The 7235-nt window shown below is 54.1% G+C and overlaps 1 long non-coding RNA gene across 1 annotated transcript; it reads right to left on the bottom strand.

The window, feature by feature from the left end:
* Window positions 1-340: 340 nt before the first annotated feature.
* On the bottom strand, window positions 341-2208 carry LOC111818906. Its single transcript, XR_002822774.1, has 3 exons — window positions 1970-2208; window positions 1237-1758; window positions 341-972 (listed from the first exon to the last, which is right to left on the bottom strand). It is a non-coding gene; the product is annotated as an uncharacterized LOC111818906 (long non-coding RNA).
* Window positions 2209-7235: the final 5027 nt, after the last annotated feature.

The raw sequence follows: 7235 nt of genomic DNA, 5'->3' as shown, positions 1-7235 counted from the left end.
TGCATGGAGCTGTGTGGGTGAGGATTGGAGAGGGCTAGTGCATACAGACAGTCTCAGGTCAGTATTGCTAAGTTTTGGGGATCATGGGTGAGCAGGAGAAAATAGTGGAAGCCAGTATCCAAGAAGTTGGGTGGGCATCAGAGACAGGGAAGGTGCAGAGGAAGGGGTGTTCCTGAGACCCCACCTCCCAGGTGGTTAGCTGGCCCGGTGCACTTCGGCCCTGCGCCCCCCCCTTTGTGTCTGGAACCCCAGAACATGTGGTCCACATCACCCCCCCAAAGGCTGCCATTTGGAACGCATTTACAAACATATGGATTGTTTTTAAGTTAATGCTTTTTAATTCACTGTTTCCCAGTTGTAGTTTTTTATTGAAAAGGCGGATTCTGCCGGTGTGTGTTCCTTCGCGGGGGTGGGAGGTGCAGCTTCATGGGGAGAGACAGAGAGACCCGATGCAGAGTCAGAGAAAGTGGCTCAGCCAGGCAGTAGGGAACGGGCAATCAGGGTGGTCAGGGTCGGAGGTAGTAAGAAGCCAGGGAGAAGGATGCACAGAAGCCTGGACAGAGACAGAAGTCGGGAAGGTGAAGGCCTGGGGCAGGAGCCGAGGGAGACCCCGGGTGGTGAGGAGAGCGCGGAGAAGCCTGGCCAGAGGAGAGCCGGCCTACAATCCCGCCTCGACAGAGATCCCTGGGGGTTTAGCCTGATTTTCTCGGCTCCACGCTCTAGTTTTGGAGGTGTAGCCCAGGCTGAGTTCGCCGCAGCGAGGGCTGGAAGGGGGAGGTGGGCAAGGACCAGGGTCCGTGAGGGCCAGCGATGGGGATCGAGAGTGAGTGAGGGGAGAGGCCCCTCCGCCCGGCAGACCAGCTGCTCTCCACTCGAGCCTGAATCTCGCTGAAGCTGTTGCGGGTGGAGTCCTTGGCCTGCTATGCAGCCCGGGGCCAGCTCCCTAACTTCTCTGAGTCCTGACTATAACACCTGTAGGGGAGAAACGCGGATGGCCTGCTAAAGCAGGGCGAAACGCCTCTAGGGGCCAGGAAAAGGACACCTCCGCCGGCTGGCGGTGGTAGCAGATTCCCCGGGCTCCTCACCCGAGTCTCCGCCTGGGGGGACTCATGTTTATGCAAACGCGGCGGATGCGAGAGAGGGGCGCTAGTGCTTACTTCCTCCGCAGCTGAGAACCATTTCACCCCCATCCCTGTCCTGTGCCCCTCCTCTCCCTCATATGCTGCCCCCGCGGACCTGTCCCTGCCTGGTCTCTACGCGCAAAGTCGCGGCAGCCCACACGCGGTGTCGCAGAGACGCTCGGGCCACGCAGACAAGCGGCGCGCGGTGCGGGCTCGGGATGTAGCCTGCAGGGCGAGGGCAGAGGAGCTCGCGCGGAGAAAGGGGTGGCGAGCTGAAAACGCGGGCTCAGTGGAGCTCAGAACCCGGGTGCAGACGGCCTTCTCCCGGTCGCTGGCCGGGAGGGCGTGGGAACCAGGGGAAGCCAGCGAGTCGCGCTGCGCCGCCTCTGCAGAGCGCGGCCAGGACCCCACGCGCGGGACGCGGGGGGGGGGGGGGCGGGCTGCGCGTCTTCGGACCAGAGGCTGGGGCCAGACCTGGGGGCCGAGGAACCCCTAATTCTTCGCACCAGGCGGGAACGGGGTGGGGTCGGCCAGAGCATTAGGTTCTTTGGTTTCTCTGGCCGGTCTGGCTTCCCGAGCTCCTCGAGTCAGCAGAATATTGGGGCGACTTCTAGCACCCCGCCCGCTGGAGCGGAGGCTTCAGGACAGGGAGGAACGAGTTAGGGGCTACCGCCCCGACCAGACCCCCCTCTGCAGGTGAGCTCCAGGCCTCCGGAAAGAGCAGTTTCCCCGAGCCTTAGGTTGCGCGTCCATAAAATGGGACCGGAGGCCACGACTGTGTCGTCCGAGGGGGACTTTACACATAGAGGCTGCGTCCAAGGAGAAAAGGTTTTATACTGATTACTAACCTGTGAACAGGGCGTTAGCGTTTGCACAGCGAGCCTGAATCAACGATCTCAATTTTGGGTTTAGGAGCCTTTGGCGGGCTGGGTCGAGTGGTGGCAGGGGCGGGAATTTTATTTCCATAATTACAGATGAAGCGCAGAGAGGTCAGATATCTCACCAGAGGTCACACAGCAAGGAGAGGCATCTGGGATTTTGGAACTGAAATCCTGAGCTCAGACCCTGCTCCTCTCTCCGCCATTCCTCCCGGACACCCTGAGCCGGTTCCTTTTTCCGCTCCGCTCTGGGCAGGAGCTGAGCCCCAGAGTGGCGGGGTGGGCAGATCCGATGCCTGGTGTCTCTACGGGCCCTTGGCGCCCTCTTGTGCACGTGGTCGGAGGCGCACCTGGTTTACGGCCTGTCTAGGCCCCCACGGTCCAGCCAGACCTGGACTGGTCATCCGACTCTGCTATCTCAGTTTGTGATTGTTCTGGAGAGCTTGGTATCCGCAGGAACGGTGACACGAAGAGGCATTCTGTATACTGTAAAGCGCGGTGCGGTCGGGGATCTTCTGGAACCCTTCCCCCACAGGCAGCGAAGACAGACTTGCAGACAGCACCCCCTTTTCTGAAGCCCTAGAGAAAAACTTGTGTATCCATAGAGGCGGAGGGCTAGGACATCCTGGGAATGCGGCCAGGGTTAGTGCGGACATGGGCAAATGAAGAGGTGGCAGGTAGGTTCCTTATTCCATAGAACTAAGACTCAAGAGGCTTGCAGGGCATGGGTCCCAAGGACACCTATGATGACAGTGAATGGGAAAGGAGAGGACCCAGAACGGTAACCCCTGACTCTCTACAAGGTGGGTAATCTCAGGTAGGAACCTGCCTTGGTGAGCCAAAACCAGGGTGGCCAGAGTGGCTTCTGAGATCTGCTGGGAAGCCAGGCACTGGCTGCCTGCATGGGGGGGGGGCGTGCAGTGTGTGCCTGGGGCCCCTAAACTTGAGGAGATCCCCAACCACCTGCATGGCTCGCTCAATACTAGATGATCCAGGAGATCAGGGCTGGGGTGGAGAACTGGCATCTCTTGCAGGTTCCCAGGTGACCCTCACCCTACTGGCCTGGGGAGCCCACTTTGAGAACTGCTGCTCTGACCCCTCAGAGATGCCCTGCTCTGCACCTCAGCTCACCAGTTGCACATTCATGGTGTCTATCTAGGTGGTGCCAGTTCTGATCGGTGTCACCAGATACTTCCTGGCCTTGCCTTCTGTCTCAGTAGGTGCCTTGTGGTTGGACCTCAAACCCCGCCCCCTGGTCCCTTCTCTCCAATGGCTCAGGGAAGAACTGGTCCATCTGCAGCAAGGGGCAGTCAGGCACACTCCTGGAGAAGGCAATCTGAACTTGAAGGAATTGTAGAGCAAATGAAGGCATGTCCTGACCAGGGGCTGAAAGGTGGGGACTGAGACAGAGTAAGGTCCTCTGAGGAATGCATGTCCACATGCCAGGGTTGGGGTTAGGGTTAGGGTGGGCCAGGAGGAAGGGAGATGTTATGAGCACTCAAAGGAATGAACTGCAGTCTGCCAGGACAGGCCCCTGTGACTGTACCATCTTTTGGGTGGTGGTTTAAGCAGGCAGCACAGGATGGCCTTGGCGGCTGCCCTTCCTGCCTTGATTTCTCCATCTGAGGAACTTGCACGTATTCGCTGTTTTCCTGACCTTCCCAAGCTGCCAGCAGGATAATATATGGAAATTGCTTTGACCTCTTGAGAAAAGAGGGTCTCCAGGAATAGAAAGTTCAGCCACTAATCCTGTCCCCCCAGATTTGCCACTAATTCCTGTTTCCGATGTCAGCCTGGCAGGTTGAGTTTAGCAAAAGAAAGAACAACTTAGAGGAATGATGGTTTTTCTAATGGCCCCGGTTGTCCAAACACACCCACACACAATACACACGCACACACAGCCTGGTCACAAGCCCACCCTCTCTCCAAGACCCCCACTCGCACACAGGCCTCCTGCCAAGCAGTCATAATTGCAGCGAATAATTACAACTAACATTTGCACAGAGCCCTGCCGTTAACTGGGCGGTTCCGCCCGGCTCTTTGCTTTAATCCCCACAATGACCACAGAGACAGGGATTATTGCTATTATTAACCAAGGCTCAGCAAGGTTAAGTGACTTGCCTAAGGTCACTCCGCCAGTAGGTGACAGAAATAGCTCCAGTTTGGATCTCCTGGCTCCAAAGCCTGTCCCTTTGGTACTGGCACATTCTCTGTCATTTCTTCTTTCATTTCTTTGCTCGCTTACTATTTACTAGGTATCAGATGCAGCAGTGACTATGGTAAGTGTTCAGTGCATTTTTGTACATTTGCACCACTCTTACAGCGAGCTGAGTGCTTTTTTCCTTTTCTCTTCTGTAAAGAAAAATAAGTGAGGCAGAGAGAATGAGATTCGAGGTGAAGCCCCCTCACCTGGTCCTCTGACCCGCAGTCACGCATGTGTGCGCCTCTGCCTGAGCACCACCTGCAGGGACTCTCCCAACCCCTCTTCTCTCAGGCAGGGGCTAGAACCGCAAGTGGCCCTCCCAAGCCTTGTGTGGCAGAGTCCCCAGCCTGTCCCTGTCACCTAGACATTTTAACTCAACAGGCTCAGAAAAATCAAGGGGAGGATTTTCTCCAAAATGCCATCGGTATCTCTGGGGACAGAGTCACATTTTCCTACTGATTACACAACACCGTAGCATTTACAATAGTCACTCCATCCATCAATATCAGTCGGAAGCAGAAAAAACCCCTCCCTCCTTTCCCACCCTGTGCTGACCCAGGCTGAGAGAGAGGCAGGACAGAGAGAAGAGATGACATGATCCTGCCCTTCACAGAGCCCAGGGGTGGAGGAGAGATGTCCTCCCTTGTGGAGGTGTTGACACCATACACCTCAGCATTACATAGATTGGGCTCTGATTCAGGTCTTGCATGTGTTAGCTGTGCAGCTGAGGGCATTTCAGTGTTTTCATTAGGAACCTCAGTTTCTTTACATACAAAATGGACACAATGACCTCTGCCTCACTGATTGTCTATGCACAAATGAGACCGTGTTCTGAGAAGTAGAGACTCAGGCTGGTGGACCCACTAGCCTGGGCTAGCTACTGTCCTCCCTTAGATTCCAAATGTAATTGTCAGGCATTTCTGCTGGATGTCTCCAAAGGGCATATGTGAAGGCAGATGGTGAAAGGGAGACACATTTTGTAGACCTACTGTTCCAGGACAGTGCTAGGCTTGCTCAGATCTGAGTCCCAGGATTTCTTTTCTTGGTCTTGAGCCAGTGGGTCAGGAAGAACAAGAATGCATGACTTGGTCCATCCAGCCCCAGGGAGCAGAGATGGGATAAGACTGCAAAGACAAGTGGGATGTGTGTGTGTGTGTGTGTGTGTGTGTGTGTTAATGGAAAGAACATGGATTGTTGAGGCTTGGGCTTCTTTCCTCTTTTACTTAGTAAATGTGTATGGTGTACCTACTATACTCTGTGCTTGGACTACCACTATGAACAAGATAGGCAAAGTTGCATACCTCATGGAAAGGGAATTTTGATCAAGAGACAGAAAATGTTTGTGTAAGCAACAGTAGCAAAAAGTGAATTCCAGTTCTTCTGTGTTTCTTTGGAAAGGCCACCTGGCCTCTCTGAACGTGACTGGTTCTCTCTGGGATGTGACAGATGGGCTTTGTGGTGCTACTCCAGGAGAATGTGCATACCCTGGAGATGTCTTGCCAACTGATAGGCCCTGTGCTCGCATGCATTGCCTTGGTGTGTGAACAGGTATGCTTGCCAGCACATATTTTCCTTGGCTCTGTGAACATAGCACCTGTGAGACTCTGCAGCACCTCCCAGATTCCACCCCATCCTCAGCTCTGCCCACTAGAAGTGGAGGGCGGGAACCATACTGCCTCTGATATCCTGAGTGGCTTTGGTTTTGCCTTCAGATAATACATTCTGCAAGTTTCTCTCCTTGGTACTCATTTCCCAAGCTTTTTGATAGAATAGATTTCATTTTAAGGAGGGCAGGGGAGAGTGAGCTGAGCCCCAGAAATGTCCTAAGCCTAGGTTTGGGTTTGACTTGAGTGACCAGAGGTGGGGTTGGCCCCAAGGTAAAGATAAAGCCGAAGGAGAGAGGGCTGAAAAGGGTGCTGTTGTCATTGGCATGTTATCTCCTGAGTCTCATCTTCCTTGTTCTGAACAGTAAGACACACTATTGCATTTACAGGGCTCCACACCAGTGCCCAGAAGTGGCTTCCCAGTGGTTCTGGGCACACATCACCCTTGCCAACCCCATCCTGCCAGCGCTGCCAACCCAGCTCAGCAGGCTCAGCTGTATACCTCCCAAGTCTCCCTAGCCTAATTCCATCCACATCAGCCAGGCCAATCGAGGCTGATGCATCCGGGCCATCCAGCCCAGCTAAGGGGGCAGATGATTAGGCTGGCTCCTTTGGCCCCTCTTCCTCTCTCCTTTTACAGTACCTGTGGGTTCCACTGGGGCCAGAAGCTGAAACTGCACTTCCCAGACTGCCCTAGAGTTAGAGGTACAGATGGGATGTGGATCTCTTCAAATACAGAGAGGAAGAGAAAGTGGAATCTATCCCAGCAATATTTGTAGGAATGACCATAGCTAACAGAGAAGAGTGTGGTGTGCCTTTCTCCCCATCACTCCACCACAGCAGTTGTGCACAGTTCCCCAGTTTAGGGTATCTCTCCAAAGAATGTCCTTGCCACAGCTTTGTTTCTGGAGGCGACGGCTGTTGGGGCCTTCATGCTGAGGTGTGCGTTCAGCTGGTGTGGACGTGCTGACGAGCATGTTTCTGGAGCCAGAGGCTGGGCCCGTGGATTCCTGATTTGGCAGATGGTCTTCTGATGGTTGTGAAAGGAGCAGCTGCCTTGGTGGTCTAGTTCTGCAGCCTAGCTTTGGGAGTTGGTCCCAAAGATGTAGCTTACAATCTGTTTCTTCAGCTTTCCAAATATTTCTGTAAGCCATTCAATACCATGAATACATTTATTTCTGCATAAACTATTGAGAGTGAATTCAGTCTCTGCTGTTAGAAGCTAGGAATTCCCAATCCACACCGTCCTCCACTCAATCTAACCCTGTCCCAAACTAATTGTGGCTTAATTAATGGTGAACTGGTCGCACTCAGCTGAACTGAAGCAGTGTGGTTCTGGGTTGTGGAAGGCCCTCCTTTGTTGCCAAAGCATAAAAGAAGAACTGGAAGGGAAGATGGTGTGCTGTTGTTTTCATGAAGAAGCTTTCCA

Source organism: Octodon degus, unplaced genomic scaffold (genome assembly GCF_000260255.1).
Source record: "Octodon degus isolate 3935 unplaced genomic scaffold, OctDeg1.0 scaffold00107, whole genome shotgun sequence".
Classification (NCBI taxonomy): Eukaryota; Metazoa; Chordata; class Mammalia; order Rodentia; family Octodontidae; genus Octodon; species Octodon degus.
The sequence above is the reverse complement of the archived record's forward strand: the minus strand, read 5'-3'. Positions and strand labels throughout refer to the sequence as shown.